This window comes from Cydia fagiglandana, chromosome 25, assembly GCF_963556715.1.
Source record: "Cydia fagiglandana chromosome 25, ilCydFagi1.1, whole genome shotgun sequence".
In the NCBI taxonomy this organism is placed as follows: Eukaryota; Metazoa; Arthropoda; class Insecta; order Lepidoptera; family Tortricidae; genus Cydia; species Cydia fagiglandana.
Genome location: NC_085956.1, coordinates 360056 through 383136, shown reverse-complemented (window position 1 = coordinate 383136; position 23081 = coordinate 360056). Strand labels below are relative to the sequence as shown.

Below are 23081 nucleotides of genomic sequence, written 5' to 3'. Positions count from 1 at the left end.
CATTCCGAAATCATTCAAGAGGACCTCCAGAATCGCGGATACGTCAAATTATCGTCGATACCTCTCAAGTTGAAAACGCTATACAGAAACAAGGTACTAGCATGCTCAATAAGCAAGCCTGTTCACACGCGCTTAAAGCACGCCCCCCTCCACCCGCACTGCAGGTAGCATGACCAAAAGTCGCACGACCGTTGATTTTTGAGCAAACTCAAAATTAGCATGCTCATTATTAGCAATGTTTTGACACACATGCTACTAAGTAGCAATTGCTCAATAGTGGCATGCTTTCGTGCTAGAATTCAGCATGTGTAACAGTAGCTTAAACATCGTCAAAATAGGGTAGAATCCGTCTAACCTAACTTTGCATTGATCGAACAGAACAAAGTGTAAAAGTGTCATTATGATGAATTGCTGCATTATCTTGAGTTAATGGAACTTACCTTCTTTCCTTTCAGACTCATTCCTATCCTGGCTTCATGAAGAACCTTCCAAGTCCAAGATCCTGTCCATCAGTTTTTGAAGACAACTTCCTATTCCTATTCCTAAGACCCAATTCTTAGCAATAAAGTCCATTAGGTTTACTAAAAAACTGTGTTTTAATAAATATTTACCAACGTATTTTTAACAACGCACCTTTTTTTTGCGATAGCGTACAAATAACTATTAATGGGTCAAACACATTTCAGAAAAGGGTCACTTATGTAGACAATACTATACTTAAAAGTTAGCGCCTTTGGTACATATATATCCTGTTGTTCTTATTTCACTTATTTCAGTCACAACACAAGATGATAATTTATTTCATAGGAAAAAGACAGTAGAAAGACAAATAAATAACTTATGAACTAAATATATCTATAAATAATACTAAATTAAAACTAACAACCCTAAATAACAACACAAGTACTGAAAACCGGCCAAGTTTGTGTCGAACACACGCACGAAGGGTTCCGTACCATACGCAAAAAACGGCAAAAAATCACGTTTGTTGTATGGGAGCCCCACTTAAATATTTATTATATTTTGTTTTTAGTATTTGTTGTTATAACGGCAACAGAAATACATCATCTGTGAAAATTTCAACTGTCTAGCTAGCACGGTTCCTGGTGACAGGCAGACGGACGGACAGGCGAACAGCGGAGTCTTAGTAATAGGGTCCCGTTTTTACCCTTTGGGTACGGAACCCTAAAAACACACAGACACACAAACAAATGGGTATACACCTCTTTTTGTCAGTGTTTTCCCGGTTGCATCCTGAAGGAGCCCCGGGTCCTTAGCCCCGCATTTAATTAAGCTCCAAAGGAGGCGGGTGCATCGGTGCATCACATTGCATTATCCTTACTCCGGTTACTAATGCATTTAATTCAATATTCACGAGTCTAGTTTGGGTGGCACAGCTTAGAAAACAGTGGGGTCAGCAATGGAGGCAATTTTTTTTATTTTATTATGAAGGGCTTACTCATGGCCACAGACTAGCCGAGGCGTAGACGTGGCCTACGATGGAGCGAGCTCGCCCAGAAGGTGCCTGTTCACTCTTGATTTGAAGGTTGCCGGGTTATAAGAACACGCCAATTGTGCCTGTTTTTTTTAATATTATTTAATATTATCCTTCTATACCTAGCTATTTTCCAAACAGTACAGGTACGGTGACACATGTCACCTCCATACATAATCTATACCATACAAAAACCTTAAACAACCTCAAACCACATGAGACAGTGTTCTCTGTGCTCAACGACGTACACTGAGATGATCTCGTGAGGGCTACACTCCGAGGGCTAGAAGTGGCAAAGCATTACTCAATCCGCTGTCTGTAATCTGTGACTTACAGATTTAAAAGGATTATCAAAAATAAGGTAAGGAAAAATTCAATGGTTGACTGGAAGAGCCTTATATCAATAATTCCTGTGCAAAAAAAGGTTAATTAAACAAAATATGCAAGTCAACCTTCTGTCGCCAAAGTAATTTGCGACTTACAGATCAAAAGGGGTACCTAATCCAGAGACGAGTTAATAAACAGTAAAATGATTAGGTGTAACTCGACTACTGAAGGCTTCGGCTCGTCTATTATTATGGAAATTACTTCCAATTCACGCAGAACAGGATTAAGACATTTGCAGAGTCTTGTGAAGGTGTCTTGTGTCCCCTTTTCGGTGAAAGAAAACATCGTGAGGAAACCGGACTAATCCCAACAAGGCTTAGTTTCCCTTCTGGGTTACTGCGGACTCTTAAGGATTAAGAAATATGTGACGTTTCACGGGTAAAGGAACCTTGTAGCGATCGGCACTTATACCTACGCTTTTATTAATAATGTTCCTATACTAATACGGCGGTGCTACGCGACGTACTAACATATTTTACAAGATTTTATCTAGTTTCACCTGTCCCGCTGTCGGTCTGTAATCAAATCTTGCAAGTTAAATTTGATCCACTTCCCGGTTTCCGATTGAGCTGAAATTTTGCATACATACGTCAGTCGTGTGACAATGCAATATTATGGTGTCATCGAGCTGATCTGATGATGGAGACCGGAGGTGGCCATAGGAACTGTGTGATAAAACAACGAAACCTAATTGTGTTTGGGGTTTTTAGAATCGTCTCGATGAGCATTAGTTGCCTGTGGAAAGAAAAGTACAGTCAGCGATAAAAGCTTGTACCAAAAATGAAATTTTTGCCAAAACTTATTTAAAACAGAAGTTGAGTTTGAAAACCATAAATTGATTGACGAAGCTAGCGGAGCATGATGAAGCGAGGCCGGTTAGTAACTCGAGGCTAATAATTCCGAGATATTTATAGTGTTTTTTCTCGACGGCAAAACAATTAACAACATGAATGTTGGATGACGTGCGGTTCAAGCCCACTTTACGAGCCTAGGCCGGCAATGTTGAACAAAAATCCATATCCGGCGGCTCTTCACCTCATCACGAACATAATGATAATATTTTCTAACGAAATAAGTTAATCGAAACCAAATAATAAATTTGTCAAATATAATGATTACATTTGCATTACATTTTTACACAAAGGTCAAAAGTTCAAACGTTCAAGATGTCTCATTAAAAATGGAAACGTTCTTTCTTTCACGTTACTCGTAATAAAATAAAACAAGAAAATCCAATTATGTCATTTATCCCACGGCGGCGATGGATAATTTATTTCGGGTACAGTCGACGTCAAAGGTATGTTTACACTTTTCGCCTTATTACAAAGGAGTAAGGTGCAACAGTGTAAACATATCTTTGACGTCGATTGTACAAGATGGGACAGACTTGTATACCTATTTTCGTTGGAAGCTAGAAAGAATCTATTCACGAATTTAGGATCAGGATAGGGTCAGGATATATTATGTTACCAATGTTAGGTCTGTGACAAATAGGGTTTGATGTGTTTCGTAAGTGAACGTTCGCGCGGACTCATTTCTATTGTTCCTTATTTAAGCAAGAAAGAACTTGCAAGAAGGTAAGCGATCTTGACATGTCTTTTAATTTACTGCGTGTATTTTATTTCATAAAGCAATAACAAGCAATATAAACAAACATTAAATATACAGAGACTAAATATACAATACTGACTTAAAAATCATACAAAAGTAACTTAAATATATCTAAATATTAAAATATTTTAATCTAAAAGGCCTCCGCGGGCTGTACCGGGTGCAAAGGTGCCCATTACTTCTTTTAATTGAAAAACGCTTTTTAAATATTAGTAACTATTACTTATGAAAGCAGAAGAATATAAATGATCGTATTAGATTCATAATTGTTACATATTTGCCGTAACTTATTTTTAAAATATATCTAAATAAATAAATCTGTTTTTCAATTAAAAGACGCATCAAGATTGTTTACCTTATTTCTAACGCTAAAAAAACGAACCTCAGAGCCTCTACCATCAGTTGGCAGAGTATTTTTCACTTACACTCGGTGAATAAACGTGCCGTGAGTCACGTTTTACGTTTCTTTACGGTCTTATGTACCTAACTTCACTCCACTCCAAACGATACTGTCCCTTTCTAACTATACTAAAAAACAGAGCAAGAGTTACGAGTATATCGGAGTTTTATACAGCGCCTCTAGGAGTCACCTAATGAACTAAATAACAAAATTGTCAAATTTTCTCACGTCTACGTAATTTACTATCTATGCATCTCGCTCTCGCATATTAGTGCAAGTGAGATGCACAGAAAGTAATGTTACATATACTGATGGTAGCCGTGAATATGGAGGGTAGAGATAAGGAGAATCCTTTATGACTTTATGAGAAAACTCCTTAATGGGAGAATATTTGCAAAAACTGGGCACGCTGTCAGCTATTATAATTTTTTTACATCTCTCCAGAGTAGCGAAAAAAAGAAAACCCATAAACTTAGTCTTTCATTGTATTAATACCGTACTAAAAATCATGGAGAATGGAAGATACTCGTATTTACAAGTGGAAAAACGTTTTCTCTTTTTGTATGGACGATTACGTAGTATACTTCCCTCTTAAACTTTTAAGGTTTTTGACGGACACTTTTTCATTATTAATTACATGGAGTATTCCTTACCTCTACAATCCACTAAGAGCATTTAGAAGGGAGATGTCATCGCTGTCATTTTCTTTACAAAACAGTCTGCCGATTTTTGCGGCGGAGGGGACATCAAATGTATTGCTATTTCTAGATGATTTGTACGTAACGTACAAATAGCCATGTCAGTCTGTACAAAAGTTTGCACAATTGTGCAAGTTTTTCGGCGGTGTACCCTTGTTTTGCCGACAAACTTTTCATCGAATATTATTTCATCGACAACAATTCATCGAAACGTTAGTACTAGTAATATTGTTTGGCGTTATTTTGTTTCATATACTATTTATTTCAATTTTTCTTACTGCGTAGAAATAATATTCAACGAATATTACTTGATTGCTAATTCGTTTCAAAATATTTTGATTGGCTCAACTACTAAACATCGCAATTCATTTGTGCGACGTATTACTTTAATACATTTTTATATGTCGTACTATACATTTATACATTTTTCTGTTGTAAGAATTTTAGATTTAGGTTAGGTTAGGACTGCGACCCCACACAGAAACGAACGGCTATCAAAGTCGGTTTAGGTTAGGTTAGAACTGCGACCCCACACAGAAACGAACGGCTTTCAAAGTAGGTTTAGGTTAGGTTAGAACTGTGACCCCACACAGAAACGAACGGCTTTCAAAGTAGGTTTAGGTTAGGTTAGAACTGTGACCCTACACAGAAACGGACGGCTTTTAAAGTAGGTTTAGGTTAGGTTAGAACTGCGACCCCACACAGAAACGAACGGCTATCAAAGTAGGTTTAGGTTAGGTTAGAACTGCGACCCCACACAGAAACGAACGGCTATCAAAGTAGGTTTAGGTTAGGTTAGAACTGCGACCCCACACAGAAACGAACGGCTTTTTAAAGTAGGTTTAGGTTAGGTTAGAACTGCGACCCTACACAGAAATGAACAGCTTAAATTATACCTATTTATAATTTGGCCAAAATGAAAATGGCAGCCTTGTTTCGATAAGAAATATTACAAATTGAAGTAATTTTACGCGTAATCAATTTTATTAAATATAATACAAAATGAAATAAGAAAACCCGTAAAGAAATACCACGATAAAAACTATATACAAAATAACTCAAGTACCAATTAAAAGTCCCCGATTTAAATTTACTAGTATCGATTCTTCGACGCAATAACTTGTCGATGAAATAAAAATACTTGAAACGTTGTCTTCCAAATAACATTCGATGAAATGTCTGTCGGCAATTCAAGGGTAAACCGTTTTTCGGCAGAGGGGTAAGTAATAATGTCAACAAAAAAATAAAGAGTATACCTTCGAGACTACTACGACTATGATATTTGATTTATTCGGTTGTCAATATAAAACAAATGTAGGTGTTCTTTCTTCTCGTAAGAGACGCCATTACTATGTAGTCTTGCTTGAGATTAATAAACATTACCTATATGGTGTTAAAACAAGCTTTTCTTTCCTGCTTGGAACCCTAATCCTAAATCCTAACAGTAAGCACTCAATGGCCACTCCAGTTATTAAATGCTCTAAGACCAATTTTGTCACTATTTTACTGACTCAACCTTCATTCTACAATTTTTTAAAGATTTGACGTTGCCATAGTTACAAAAATAATAAACACGTCAATGTTAGTAAACAATGTATAAATTAAAATATATTGTATTCAAGACAAAAATTGCAAAATATGATAATTACGTAAACATCATTAATAATCGAGTTAAAATTATGACTTTGCGTGTTAAAAAATAGGAAGCAAAGTATACGGCGCGATTATACAGGCCTATTTTGGCTACATATTTATTACCTATGACGAAAATAGTACACACATGAGAAGAAATCTTAAAATATTAAAATAGGTATGTATTATATTGGTCCGCTTCAGTCCACATCATGACAGCGGCCGTCTCCTACTACTAAGTAACATTATCTAATAGAGTGTGCGGAAAGAGAAGAGTCGTGAAATTTAGGGGAGCCCATACATTATACCTACGACTCTTCTCTTTCCGCACAGACCCTACGTATGACCTTAATAGCGATCTTAATTTTATAGTACCTATATGATCTCGAGTATATTTCAGTGCCAAGCGCCCCATTTCCAATACAAAATGAACCCACGCAGCGGGTTTTTGGCAATAAATGTGTTTAAATCATATTTAAATTTTCAGATTCTGAACCACCAGCAAGTTTTTGAAGAAAGTTTTATATTTCCTGTTACCAAGTTTACATGAAAAACGATTACCTAGGTACCAAACACAATAATTTGAACAACGGAAAATTAAATAATACTTACTTAGTACTTAAAGAAAAATAAATAAACTCACAGAACATTTGTATGTTTTATTTTATTTAAGATAATAATGCTTAATAAAATACGTAGCAATTCTTGTGTAAATATTATAATAGGTCATGCGGTATGTTCTTACTATTTATGTGTAATGTGCACCCAGCAACAAAAACAGCAACATGTCTATGTACCGCTCCTTGTATTGAGCCTTAATTCTTAATACATATGTAACTTCTACATGCATACGCATGCATACATGATGCAATCCGGGTTTTCATGGAAATGTTGTTTTCAATCAGCTTCTTGCCTAAAACCAAAAACTGCTCGTAAGCAATGTGATTTTCGCAAATGTAGCAGTAGAAATAGGAAAATATGATGTCAAGTATAACTCATTACCTTTGTACTAAATCAGCCTTTTATCGAACTATTAATTGATTTATCCCTTAAAGTTTTGCTTGAAGTGCACGTACTGTTATAAATTAATACATATTACGTTGAAAATTGCATGGATATTTGTAAAAAATCTGCGTATTTGTTGTGATTACAAGTTGACAGAAATGACACGTTGGAAACGCACGTATTTTTCGTGTCACTGTCACGTTTACTCGCGTTAAATATTTACGCAGAACAATTCTGGCTCAGTTTTCATTATATAATTAGAAAGAGAGCGTTTTAGGTGTGAAGTTAGGCAAGTATGGAAAACTCGCGTAAAAACGTCTATAACTCATGGTACCAATTGAATTTTTTAGTTCTTTACGTGACCGGTAGAGGCTCTGTACAATTACTCCATACATTTTCTTTAACTTTCTCACTGTCTTCACTTCTCACTGTCATTCACGAAACTGATAGTAGAGCTACAGGTTCGAAATAAGTGCTCGTGCAAGTGAGTGAATATTTAAATTGTTTCAAAATTTTATAAACGAGTACGATTATGACCGTGACTGTTACTTAAATCCAATTTGTTAACTTCGAAATCAAGCAAAGTTACTATCCGGTGCATATCTATTTTTTTTTTTAACTTTTTTCTTTAGGTATTTGTACTTAAAGCATTGTTAAAAATTAAAACCTTTATATAAAATATTTTATAAAACTCGCATAAAGGTTTTTGGGACGAGTAGGTACCTAAACCTCGAGGCACGATTTCCATAAGCTACGGTTTCCGCTTCCACACGATAATGTAATCTCCGTTTTTTAACGCCGCATTAACGCTAACGACCCGCCGGGTTAGGAAACGACCTCGCTATCCGTTCCCATCGCTACAACACCATAATATAGGCCACAGATCTATAATGTGCAGAAGCTGCAGAGATAACTAGCCCCCCAGTTAGGAGACGACCTCGCTACCTATCTGTTCCCATCGCTACAACACCATAATATAGGCCACAGATCTAGAATGTTGAGTAAACTGCGGAGATAACTGATCCCCCAGTTAGGAAACGACCTCGCTAGCTGTTTCTATCGCTACTCAACAAAACCAGCATTAATATAAACTGGCAAATACCACCTAATTACCTACCTATAGAATCCACCTACCTATACCTATAGAATACCACACATACTGCCGTATTCGAACTTCAAGATATTCACAAGAGACGACACGTAGTGATCCATTCTAGATACGTTATAGTTTAGATATCAATTAGTTCTCTTTTGCAGCGCAATTCGAGCAACCAATGTCACTTTTACGTTAGATAGAGTAAGATATCTATTAGATGTGAATTGGATCTCTAAGTCATATCCTGTGGAAATCGTTCAAGAGTATCTCCAGAATCGCGCAAATGTCAAATTTGACAGGTTAGATCTTAAACATCTTGGTGATCGTTATCGTATCTTGGTGATGTCTAAAAGATATCTAATAGATGTCTATTTCACCCGAGGGCACCCGAGCTGCATAAATCGCCATTGTTAGTAGCTCGGTACTACTTACAGGGCTAGCATGACTTATAGTAAGTCAAGTGTAAGTCTTGGGCAGTTGTGGAAAAATCTGTGACAAAGGCGTCGGTCCACTGTTACTTTTTAGGGCTCCGTACCTCAAAAGGAAAGAACGGAACCCTTATAGGATCACTCGTTCGTCTGTCTGTCTGTCCGTCTGTCACAGCCTACCCAGCAAACATTTTAAGTATTTTTTCCTAGGCTCGAAGAAGATTTTTCCAATTTAAGTGAAAATGACGTCCTAAGTCACCAATTATTTTACGTATTGTACACTTTTACTTCCAAGTCAAAATATAGGGATAATAAAACGTAAATTTCACTTCATAAATACACCATGAAGTCAGGGACTTAGGGGTTGAAAATAAGGCAAAATATTAGGTAAAATTAACCTTAAACCCTGACCAATAGGTCAAATCTACTAATAAGGTATTTTAGGTGTATTTGCGACGTAATTATTACTTATACGGGGACTATGAAGTCACGGACTTAATGGTTGAAAATAAGTCGTATTACTAGGTAAAATTAACTTCGTACCCTGACCAATAGGTCAAATATACTAATAAGGCCTTTTAGGTGTATATGCGACGTAATTATTTCTTATACGGAGACCATGAAGTCAGGGACTTTATGGTTGAAAATCTGTCGAAATATTAGGTAATATTAACTTCGAACCCTGACCAATAGGTCAAATGTACTAATAAGGCATTTTAGGTGTATATGCGACGTAATTATTTCTTATACGGGGACCATGAAGTCAGGGACTTAATGGTTGAAAATAAGTCGAAATATTAGGTAAAATTACATGCAAAGTCTGACCAATAGGTCAAATGTACTAATAAGACATTTTAGGTGTATTTGCGACGTAATTATTTCTTATACGGAGACCTTTAGGTCGTCGATTTTATGTCGATTTAGCTACTAATTTTAGGTAAATGTTACTTAAAATAGATACCAAATTGCGACCATGTAGTTAAAATCACTTGTAAAGTACTATCAATACCATAAGGTTGTGCCGCCATTTTCTTTCATTATAACGAGATGCTAAATATGAAATTGCATAACTTAAGTTGTTATATCTTGAATGGTGCCATCGCACGGTACTTCATTGTGCTAATATTCAAAATAAAACAATATTTTTGATCAAGTCAATACACTCACACACACAAATATTCAATTACAACACTCAATTACAAGCAAATATATGCATTTTGATTTTATAAAATGTTGAAAACTTAAATATTTCAAAAGCCCATCGATAGTTTTGTATGTAAACCTAACATACTGCACGAAAAAATTTTCTGTGCACTAGATTTCATCGTTCTCCATCAGCGTAATCGGCCTAAATTATTTTACATGACTTAGTGGCCGCCATTATCATTGCACAACTTAAAGTTGTTTTCTTGTTAGACATTTTGTTTCTGAGTGAAAAGAATATATAAGCGTAAAATGTTTGTGTCTCTTTTTCTCTTCATCGCGTCTCATCTAAATATTGCCTCGCAGAGTAATTATATGGATAAAAATATGTCGCCATCACGTCTAAAGGTGGTAAAGAATACCAAATTAGTACATTTTCACTACGCGGCACGTCGTGGCGACGTCGAATCCACGTCGGAAACATGACCTAGTGTTGACCTAATGGTTGTAATCACTAATTTACCGTCAATAAATACGTCGCCGGCACGTGCGTTTTTTCCCCATTTATGTCGCCGGCACGTGCCCACGACGTCGATTCGACGTGCCTCATTTTGGTCTCCTAAATTGTGCGACCTAAAATAGGTGCCTTTTTCGGAATATCGACCAAAAATGTTTGCTGGGTATTTTCTCGGAAACTACTGGACCAAATAAGTTGAAATTTGGTACACATAAGTAAATTAGTGACCCAAAGATGGACATATTTTTTTATAACTTTAAAATACATAGGTTCTAATTCCCCCCCTTTATCTCCGAAACTACTGGGTCAAAAATTTTGAAAAATAATATTCAAAATAGTTCTTTACCTATAGATGACAGGAAAACCTATTAGAAATATGCAGTCAAGCGTGAGTCGGACTTATGTACGGAACCCTAGAAACGCGAGTCCTACTCGCACTTGGCCGGTTTTTTTACTTACACTCTGGCCACACACTGATCTCGTGAAATTTAATCGCGTCACAATTAATCTGTAACATTAGCTACTGGTCCAGAGCAGGGATGTAGCGAATATTCGCATCCGCATCCGCGGAACATCCGCATCTGCATCCGCATCCGCATAAAATCGATGCGGAGCATCCGCATAAAATCGATGCGGAACATTCGCATAAAATCGATGCGGAGCATCCGCATGATGTGGATGTCGACCAAGTCGGTAACAGGAACGTAAGTATTAGGCGGCGTAAGTGCTAGGTAATTTCGTCATTATATATAAAGATATCGTCTAGATCCCGAAAAGTCAGCAAAGTTACTGTTTAAAACGCGCCTATTCTTTCTCAAATATTAAACGTTTCGTTCTTTTTTAAATAAAAAATGCTAAAAATGTAATATTTGACGTTTTTTAAGTACCCAATCTTGACATCCGCATCCGCATCCGCGGATGTGAGGCTTTAAATATCCGCATCTGCATTAGCAACCGCGGATGTCATAAAATCTGCATCCGCAACATCCCTGGTCCAGAGTTCACCCTAACGTCGGTTGGTGAAGGCTGAATGGTAATCCGGGTTAATGAAAAAAGGAATGGACCCTAAACTGCGCCGGCGGTGCCCTGGAGCCGTTTGATGTGCTTAATTAAATCGGTAGCCGGTTCGAATCCCGGTTTAGTGCTGGGAAACATCCGGATTTATACATTTTTATTAGGGTTCCGTACCCAAAGGGTAAAACGGGACCCTATTACTAAGACTTCGCTGTCCGTCCGTCCGTCCGTCCGTCCGTCCGTCTGTCACCAGGCTGTATCTCACGAACCGTGATAGCTAGACAGTTGAAATTTTCACAGATGATGTATTTCTGTTGCCGCTATAACAACAAATACTAAAAACAGAATAAAATAAAGATTTAAATGGGGCTCCCATACAACAAACGTGATTTTTGACCAAAGTTAAGCAACGTCGGGAGTGGTCAGTACTTGGATGGGTGACCGTTTTTTTTTTTGCATTATGGTACGGAACCCTTCGTGCGCGAGTCCGACTCGCACTTGCCCGGTTTTTTATTATTGTTTTTTACCCGACTCACGCATGTAGGTTAATGTTTTAAATTTTTAGTGTATATTGGTATGTAAACTGATAATTTAGATATATTTGTTATAAACTGTGCTGTGTGTCATGTGTGTGCAAGATAAAACAAGTAAAAACCTATTAGGCAAAAATCCTACGAAAAAATAGACAAATATAAATGTAAATGCGAAGGTAAAGATTATTTTCATTTTGTTTAGCTAAATGTCTTATTTTCTTCGGCGAATACATTACATACACTTATTATAATAATATTCTAAATGATCAGAATTATTAGGAAAACATTGTGAGCTGTTATTATTATACACATTTCTATTTATAAATCGGATAGAAATATAAAAAGTAGGCGAGTTGGCCGTGCCGTCACTATCCTCGTTTCCATATTTAGCAAATCGTTTTGACAGTTCTTAAAACGAAGCTGAATTGACTAGTAGGAAAGTAGCCTATAATATTTTAACTGAAAATTCTAGTTTAAAACATAAATTTGTCACCTCTTGAGCGCCCTAGAGTCTAGAGGCACACCCCTAGTATAGGGGTGTAAGCCTAGGCTTGAGTCAACAAAGTTTCCAAAGCTCGTTATACCCGTTCAATCTTTTTTCGAGGAGATCTTTTTTCCTAATTAGCTTAGCCAGGGCTATTCGTGAATATTCACTGGATAGTAATGGTTATCCAGTTAATGTTGAAAAACCGGGCAAGTGCGAGTCGGACTCGCGCACGAAGGGTTCCGTACCATAATGCAAAAAAAAAAAAGCAAAATAAAACGGTCACCCATCCAAGTACTGACCACTCCCGACGTTGCTTAACTTTGGTCAAAAATCACGTTTGTTGTATGGGAGCCCCATTTAAATCTTTATTTTATTCTGTTTTTAGTATTTGTTGTTATAGCGGCAACAGAAATACATCATCTGTGAAAATTTCAACTGTCTAGCTATCACGGTTCGTGAGATACAGCCTGGTGACAGACGGACGGACGGACGGACGGACAGCGAAGTCTTAGTAATAGGGTCCCGTTTTACCCTTTGGGTACGGAACCCTAAAAATATAAACCAAACTATTTGATGAATACCTTGGATGCTGCCTACTGTATGACGCTAACTGTACAGCGTTGTCTGTTTACCGCTGATGACGGAATAAATCTAAATCATCGTTTCCCATGTCCATTAGTAGCACCTCACACGACGTTTATACAAACAGACTAATCTATCCATAAATACACCTTATCTCCTTCCCATAAGGCTCACGAAAGGTTACTAACTTTAGTGCTAAATACACTAACAGAATAGTTTACTTAATCTATTCGATGTTTGTGGAACGTGTTAGGGAGCTTAGCTCTCAAATATTGGAGTGTCTACATCTCAGTTTGTCTTTGAAACTGTATAGTTCGTTTTTTTAGCATTAGAAAGACCTTGCAAGAAGGTAAGCGCTCTTGACATGTCTTTTAATTGAAAAACGCTTTTTATAAATCAAAAACTTTTACTTATGAAAGCAGAAGAATATAAATGATCGTATTAGATTCATAATTGTTACATATTTGCCGTAACTTATTTTTAAAATGTGTTTTTCAATTAAATGACACACCAAGATTGTTTACCTTATTTCTAATGCTAAAAAAACGAACTATAGAGATGATCGGTCATGTCACCAGTTCCGTTAAGGAATATGGAATTATAGAAATCTGGGAATGTACACAAAAATAAACAGTAGTTTTTTCTTTTCTGTGTCTCTTGCTGGACAGTTTATAACAGCGTTTCTTTCCTCTTTAGTTTAACAACTTTAGTAGATACAGAAAAAACAACCTTTGTATATAGAATATTATTTAGTCTAATAATATTTACTGGTACATGTTTCAGAGAACCTATAGGTGTTCAGGCAACGTGAATCGATCCTCAGTACTCTTACTGCCTGAAAATAGGATAGAATAGAACAGTATTTATTCCTAAGGACAAACAATCGAGACAATACATAATAAAAAAAACCGGACAAGTGCGAGTCGGACTCGCCCACCGAGGGTTCCGTATTTTTTAGTATTTGTTGTTATAGCGGCAACAGAAATACATCATCTGTGAAAATTTCAACTGTCTAGCTATCACGGTTCGTGAGATACAGCCTGGTGACAGACGGACGGACGGACGGACAGCGGAGTCTTAGTAATAGGGTCCCGTTTTACCCTTTGGGTACGGAACCCTAAAAAGAAAACACAAAATAAGATTAAAGTGCCACGAAATGGCCCCATCTCAGCATGTCGCTGGTGGCTTCCAGCGCTGATCTTCCGATGAGACCATCAAGTGAGAACAATCACGGAAGGTAAACTACCACGGACGGAAGGTGAATGGAAACCTTGTGAAAATGGAGATGTGACTAAACAATACTTACATGAATTTACCGTAACATTAATTTAATTTGATGACTAAGGAGATTTTATTTCGATAATATAATTTTGATGTGTCACAATAATTGTAACAGGAAGCCTCAGAACAAAACAAGTAGATCTAAAACCGTAACAGCTGAACTGTCACAGGATTAACCCGCACAGACATACATCCATACACAATGCGGTGCCACGCCGAGGTAGAGGGTACAAGGGATAGGCGGTAGCGGGATAAAGGACATACGCACGGTGAACCACGAGTTGTCAAACGTTTAAACGGCTCTGTTTAGTAACTACTTATTTATAACGGGACTATTATAAAATTATAATGAATTATAACAAAACAAGTAAATCTAAAACCGTAACAGCTGAACTGTCATGAGATTAACCCGCACAGACATACATCCATATACAATGCGGTGCCACGCCGAGGTAGAGGGTGCAAGGGACAGAAGATAGCGATTAAAGGGTTAAATACATGGAAGAATAAATATAAGCTATCTAGAGACTCTAGAGTAATAAAATATAAATCAATCTTATATGTGTTTAAACATATTTTTATAGGTGTGTTATGCGTCGTAGTGCGAGTACCTCAGTGCAAATAATTTACAGCGATAATATTACAATTGGACCAATTTTACCACATTGTCCACGAGTGCCCACAAAGGAAGTACACAGGAGATCCTCTGGAATTACTTAAGCTAAGCGAAAACGCAGCCCATTGAGTGGAGAATCTAGATATTAATTTGTAAATTGTAAAGCGACCAAGAACGCCACAAAATAAATAAATTGAACCAATTACGAATAAGAACAAAGTATTTCCCTATGACTATAAGCAAGTAGCAAGCACGGACAAATTCTTAAGTTAAAAAAACTTACCGCTCTCTTCTTGTAACTTGCACTCGCCCCAGCATTCAAATATAACCTTTACTCACATTACCGATCTATAAAAGACAGCTTCTCCAAACTACTAAATTAATACCTTAAACTCTACGACATAGAGTTGATAATCCTTGGACACACAACCGATGTTATCTTCAAAGCTCGTGTAATCGCTCTAATCTAACCTCAACCTCTGTTTCTGACAATAATTCAATGTTCGTGTTCGTTTTTCGATCTTTATGGTCCGATTCCAACAATGCTTATAAGAAGTCACAGCGGTACGATACCGATCTGTCAATGTGAAAAGTTGAAAAGTTGAAGTTGGGTTGTTGGAGAAAGTTGAAGTTGAGTTGCTAAAGCAATGTCACTTTAAACAGAAATAGAAAATATATTTGGCGTATAAAAAAACATACATTTGGTAGGTACAACACAAAGATTAATAAAGAAACATACAGTCACCAGCAAAAATATGTTACGCAACGAAGGCCGCATAAATATCTGACACGATGTTATTCGTAGAGCCATAGGAGCGTGTCAGATATTTTTGCGGCCTTTGAAGAGTCACATATTATTGCAGGTGACTGTACACCAAATAGCCGCTCAGCATATGCACGGCGCGATTCGGGAAATGAATTAGAGATGCACTAGATATATAGTAAAGATATGTGACGTTCCACAGGAAAGGTACCATTACCCCGACTGAATATTGGAGCGGCGTTAATAATAAGCGTAAGCGCCAGCGCCATAAGGTACCTTTTGGCGTGGAACGTCACATATCTTTACTATTTCATATCTAGTGAATGTCTAACGGCGCGATATCTTAAAGTTCGAATCGCGCCGGCAGTGTCTGTAAGGTCGGTATCGTACCGCTGTGGCTTCTTATAAGCATTGTTAGAATCGCGCCGTTAGCTCGACGTGAGGGGAAACTTTAGTTGGTAAAGTTTAAATAAGAGTCTTGACGTTTATTTAAACTAATTTAAAGGAAACATCGAAAAGAAAATTGAGTTTGTGTTCCATTTCTCTTTAATTAAGCTTTCGTGCAAAGATGGGAATACTTTTTAAAGTTTGCCTTCCGAATACTTTGACCAGTGCTGCAAACTACAACCTGCAAGAAAACAGGAGACCATAGTGAAAAAAATCAGGAGACTACAAAAAAAATCAGTAGATTAAAAAATATACCTTTTTAGGCATTAAAAGTTAAACTTACGTGCAATTGATTAGTAAATAATGGTTTTGTGGCGTTTTTTCTTGCTAACAACACTTATTTCTTTAGCATTTCAAATTTGACAGGGTATTACTGAACTGAATGACGCATGACATCATAAATTTGTTATAATGGTTGGTAAACTTCTGAAAAGAAAAGGAATAATATAGAAAAAATAAAATATAAAAATAGACCCACCAAAATAATCATAAGAAAAAATTGGGTACCTTATTTTGTTTTTTTAAATGTAGGTTTAGTATATTAGTAAAGCGGAACATTAAAACGCATTAAGACATGCCTTGTGTTGTAATGTAAATCTAAGTCTGTCACTGTCACCATCTTAAGATTGTTAGTTGTGTTTTAAATGAAATCAGTTGGTAGTTAGTAGAGTTATTAAAAATTAATTTATGTCTTCCTCGTGCTGACCATCTCCATCTTCATACATATTTTTATTGAATAGTGAGAGCATTTTATTATTTATATTATGGGCAAAGCAGCTACTTTTGTTATATAACCTCTTACTGTGCATGATGCCACATAATGTTTTTGTGTTCAGACAGTTTCTTTGTTTAGTTTTATTCAAGTTTATGGCCGAAAAAACGCGTTTTACTGCTGCACTGGAGTGTGGCAAAACCATCAAGCAGTTCATGAACTTGGACAGAGTGGGAAATGCCTCCTCATCTCCTATCTTTTCCTTTCCAACATTATGCCAGAATTTAGGAATGTCAGTTTCATCAAATTTAATACTCGTGGTATTTCTTAACAATCGCCATTGATCATCTAACTCCTGCCATTTTGATGCTTCAACAATGTTAGGGAATTGCATGGCTAATGGTGCCAAAGAATTATATTTTTTTTCTTTTACAATTTTCGGGTCCAGTACTTCTATTAGCTTCAGCACAGGGCTGGTAAACGGAAATCTTTTGTAAATTTGGGTTACCCCTTCTATATAAAAATTCATAATTTTTAATTTCAATGCTTGTATATCATTGTCCGGATAATTGTTTGTATTTAATTCTGCCTCTACTTTAGCTCCCATATATATATCCTTTAGCTCTAGAAAATTTGATGGGTTACGGTAGTTGACCGATTCAATATCTGTAGATTCCAAGTAACTAGGCTTTATATAAAATTCCAATATGGTTTTCAAGACTGAAATTATGTTTTTTCTCAGATTGTGTATTTGTACAGTCTCAGACTGCATCAACTTGTTTAAATTGTTAAAGTGAGGCAAAATGAAGTCTAGAAAAAGCAAGTAAAGTTTTATATATGGGTTATTCATATTGTCTAGGATATGACGGGCACTTGCTGAGGAGCCTGCTTGAGATACTGCGTCTATGAAAAACAGCTTGAGGGCATTATATTGTTCGAGAACCCTAGCAACAGCAGCATGTAGCGATAGCCATCTTGTCTGGCTTGGGTGCAGAAGCTTGTGAGGCTTGATTTGTAAAAACGTTTGAAACATTTTTAAGTCACCAATCCTTTTGGGACTACTTTGTATATAGTTATACAAATCTTTGACCAAATCTTCAGCCATTTGTGGCAACTTCGCACACGCATATGAAGCACAAAGTGCAAAAGAGTGGCATATACACTTTAAAATGAATATATTTGGAACTTCATCTTTGAGCAGGGTGCTAACAGAGTGGTTATTTCCCATTAAATTATTGGCACCATCTGACGCAAAACCAATCAAGTTGGTTCTCCAAGGTATAGAGTCCTTATCAAAAGAGTTTACCACATGATTATAAAGATCTATAGCAGATGCCCCTTCAATGGGTATGAGGTCATAAAAGTAGTCGCAAACTTCATTATCAATAGTCAACCTAACCACTAAGCACAAGTGTTTGACAACACCTCTGTCTGTTGACTCATCTATGATGATTGAAAACTTATCTTCTTTCATATTAGCGATTAGCATCTCCTTACTGTATTTGCCCAGAACATTTTTCGCAATATATGTTGCCTTGGTTCGGCTCAGGGAAATATTTTTAACAACATCAGAATCAGGACATATAACTGACAAAAGTTTTGGCAAATGTTCTACAGCTGTAAATGGCAAATTGTGTTCAATTATATAAGAAACTAAATGTATTTCTGCTTCTTTAACTTTTGTTTTTAATGTTGACCCTGAAGTTGATGCAAAAACATCTGTCAATGTTCTCTGGTTGATAAAACTAATTGCATTGTCTGTATGTTTTTTTGTTGATTTGTGTTTTTCAACGTCACATTTGCCCCCCGAAGCGACAGAAAAATCGCACCTACACCATTTGCAATGTGCATTCGTGTTACAACTTTCACTCGCAGAAAGCCAACCTTTGTATGACTCGAGATGTAACCACTCATCCTTGAACTTTTGTGAATACTTCTTTTTTTTTGTTGAACTAGCCATCGTGATGAACCTCCACCTTTTAAAGTAAAAACCAATTCATGCCGATTATTACTTATGTATTAGTTCGACCCAAACACACTCAACACACAAAAACGAATTGGTCCGCAAAACAAACGAATTGACTTACCCCTTTTCTGCTAAACTTTGAATTCAAAAAATATATCTTTTACTGCAAGAAGACTTTTTAACTTTTTACAGTTCTTACCGAAACTCGAAAGACTCACGGATTCGTAACGTAAGAAAGCGCGGCAAAGCGATAAAATAGACAAGAAAAACTTGAAACGAAAAAGTGAAGTGACAGTGACAGTTGACTTGACTACTATAGTGACAGTGACAGCTTAAAAAGCGAGCGAAAATACAGTGGACAGATAACAAACTGTCAAACAAAAATGAAATGTCTAATAAATCCATCTTCACCAACCTAACAAAAGTAATAATAAATAAGTAAAAAATATTTTTGTTTACCAAGTTCGGTAAGAATCCCTAAAAATCAGGAGATTTTACACCATTCTCCAAACAAAGCAGTAGATCAGGAGACAATGCTAAAAATCAGGTAATCTCCTGATAAATCAGGAGAGTTTGCAGCACTACTTTCTGCCTTAAAATCGAATAATTGATTTAAAACTATTAAACTTAACTTGGGATTTTAAATATTTTTTCTTTCTGAGTTATGGATATTATCTAACATATCTACGTATGTATTTATTTATTTAAGTATGTATATCGTCGCTTAGTACTTACCCAGTTGAAATAGTTTATGCAGTAGGTACAGTCACCTGCAATAATATGTTACTCTTCTGGCTCCTCTACACGATGGGCCCATGCCGGCCACTCCAAGGGACGTATTTATTCGTTAGAGGGAGCAAGTGATATTGCTATCTCATTCTACCGCATGGGTACGTCCCTTGGAGTGGCCGGCGTTGGCCCATCGTGTAGAGGAGCATTTCGACGGCCGCTACAATTATGACACGCTCTTATGGCCCTACAAATAAGATCGTGTCAGTTATTTTTGAGGCCTATGTTGTGTAACACATTAGTGCAGGTGAGTGTACAGTACAATAATGTAATATATAAGGGCTCATTTAAACGATGCGAGAACTCGTATGCGAGTTTCATTACATTGCGGTTTTTGATCGGTCGGTTGAATTGGACGTAACCACAGTCCGCAATGCAACTAAAATCGCATGCGAGTTCGCGCGCCGTCTAAATCAGCCCTTATAAGAATAAAAATAGTGAAATCGTTCGTGTCTTCTTTTCTTAAAATGTCTTTTGTTATTTAAAACCGCCTTTTACCACTAAACACGGTCATGTCCGTAAATCTAAACGTTACATCCCAATAACGCTGTTCGGGAAAGTAACTAATTCTGTTTGAAATCTTCAATTAGGCTAATGGATGCGCGGACTGACAGACAGACAGATGTTGTAATGCCCGAAAAGGAGTGGAGATTTTAATTATGGCATAAAAGTGTATTATGTAACAATAAGAATAAATGCATTGACCAAGAAACATGTTTAAGCGATATTTCTTTTTAATTAAACGACTCGCAAGACTACCTTACTAATAAGAGGAAGGAATGGACAAATTCGCACCCTTCTGGTAAGTTTTCGTAGCTCAGTTGGTTAATAGCGATTGGACCGGTGTTCCAAAAAGTCGCAAGTTCTAGTCTTGCCCGAAGTAGTGAATTTTACCATATTAATAAAAAAAAATCATAGCACCAAATCAATAAAAGCGCATCAATTAAGTTCAATGAACGCGTCGTATCATAACACTTTTACAGTAGGTAGGTAATTAGGTTACTGAAGTATGACTCGTTAGACCGGGCCGTGTCCGGGCCGGAGCTTCCGGAGCTTATTTCCTATGACATGACAGGCGATCACGTGATGCTTTCCATAGAGAACGATGCGCCGGAAGCTCCGGCCCGGACACGACCCGGTCTAACGTGAGTTATCCTCACAGACAAAACATCCTCCAGACTGAGCATAGTCGCACTACCCCCTCTGCCACGCATACGGTAGTTTTACTCCATGTTCGAGTCAGAAGTGTCTTTGTGTGACGTCCGTGTCTTTGAACGGACCAATCACGGCACGGGACTTCGCTTACCTCGTCCCGCGCACCCCCGCATTTTTGTTGCATGAAATAGGTAATTAATTGCTCTAAACTCGGTCTAGAGGATTCCTAGTCTATGGTTATCCTTAACTCGGTTTAAATTCAAATAAATGATAATTAACGTGTGTGACGCGGTCTCGCATCATCTGTATTTAAATCAGGCGACTGTAAACATGTCACCGTGTGTCTATCCTCATTAACATCAGCGCGACACAAGTTGTGCTTCATCGCTTGTCGCTAATAGGCTATTCCTGTATCACCATGTGTCTCATACAATGACTTAAATTAAACATTTACTAAATTCAAAAAAGTTAGAAGAAAAGGTTAGGCATAAGTGATCCCTTATGGGGATAAGTTCGCCTTTGTACCTCTATTTCTGTAAATTTTAAGTAAACCTGTGTTGTGTACAATAAAGTAATTTCTACTACATACTAAATACTTAAATAGGTACTACTAAGTTTACGACATTTACACAATTCGCTAAAGGCGTGATAAGTTGACCTCATCAGTAAAACGCATCAGTGAATTTTCAAAATCCGTATGCATCATATATATTGTCAACTGTCACTATCGGCGCGATTCGGGAAATGAATTGGAGATAAACTAGATACAATATTATTAACGCCGCTCCAATATTATTGCGGCGCTATGCGACGTAAGCGCGAGCCTATATAACGTACCTTTTGCCGTGGAACGTCACATATCTTTACTAGGTATTTCATATCTGGTGAAACTCTAATTCATTTTCCCAAATTCCGGCGCCAGCCGCCACAAGGTACCTTTTGCCGTGGAACGTCACATGTCAGTATACTACGTCGTATGTAGTCAATCTCTAATTCATTTGCCGAATCGACCCGTATTCCAATTGTAAATGACAGATAGCCGATCATCTTTCACACGGTACGTCATTCATCTCGGAGATAATCGAGCGACGAGAGTGACGAGTGTTCGCTATCACTCCGTCACGATAGTGACGAATGTTCGCCGTGATTCCCCACATCTGGCGGTATTATAGTCACACTCAGTTGACTTATGACATGTGGTGACACGGATATATTTAGACAAATCGTTTGTCTATTTTTATTTGAAACGACTACGTCAAAGTTTGAGGGAATATAGAGTTAGACCGTAAAAAGTCTGCAGCGAATTTGATAGCCCATCACGCAGTCAGTGCAAGTGTCATTTTAAACGTCAAACTTCTATGAAATAATGACGTATAAATAACACTTCCACTGCGTGGGCTATCACATCCGCCGCAGACTTTTATTGGTGCGACTATATTATGGTTTTAGTAGCAGTCTAGCAGTCCTAAAGTTGGCTGGGTAGGCTCGATGGCTAGGCTAGGCTAGGTACGTTCGATGTCGTGTGTTTCACCATATACCGTCAAAACTATTGTGTTGATATTTATTTTTTGTACGAGTGACATACGTGTGGAAAAACATTTATTACATTAAATAATACAATTTTAAACGTATTTAAAAACAGTTGTACGGTAGAAAGAAGAGAAATCTAATCTTCAAGGATGAGTATTCCACAGCCGTCTTCAGATCCAAATCTTTCTATTTTTCTTCTCGTTCCTCTAATTCTTAGAGAGACCGCTCTGATGATTGATATTTGTATTTTGACTTTGATCCAGTTGATTATTTGTGAGTATGGTTTGGAACATTTTTTCTTTGTATAGGAAAGATATCCCTGTTCATGTAAGCAAAGTCTTTCTCAGTTTATCCCGATATTAAAATATATACGTTTACCGATTCTACATATAAACTATCACGAACAAAGCCAACAAACAAAACAAGGAATAACGCCCGTATCCGCCCGCGCCGCGCGCGCACTGTAATTATACTTCATCGCAGTACATTTATCTATAGAAGTATCTTGACTAAGTAGTTTTTTTTTTCAATTAGCCATTCATAGAGCTTTTGTTACAGTGTGGCTTTTACTCTAAGGTTACTCTAACTCTCTACACTCTAAAAAATTAAGACCAACTAAGAGCACTTTTCTCTTAGTTGGCGTTAAGTTAATTACAACAATAACGATCTTATATAAATCAAAGAAAGCTGATTACTTAAAACAATAAGTGTATCTGTGATTGAACTAATAAAGTAGGTATGTTATTAATCCTAACAATTGTATACTTTGCATCTATTATTAACTTGTTGGCATA

The 23081-nt window shown here is 37.0% G+C and overlaps 1 protein-coding gene and 1 long non-coding RNA gene across 2 annotated transcripts in view; one reads left to right on the top strand and one right to left on the bottom strand.

Annotated features, from left to right (window-relative positions):
* The window catches only part of LOC134676766 (neogenin), a 224521-nt gene that overhangs the window by 41496 nt on the left and 159944 nt on the right, over positions 1 to 23081 (top strand). The gene's annotated exons all lie outside the window — the stretch shown is intronic.
* Positions 6868 to 7587, bottom strand: LOC134676986 (uncharacterized). Its single transcript, XR_010099982.1, has 2 exons — positions 7226 to 7587; positions 6868 to 7136 (listed from the first exon to the last, which is right to left on the bottom strand). It is a non-coding gene; the product is annotated as an uncharacterized LOC134676986 (long non-coding RNA).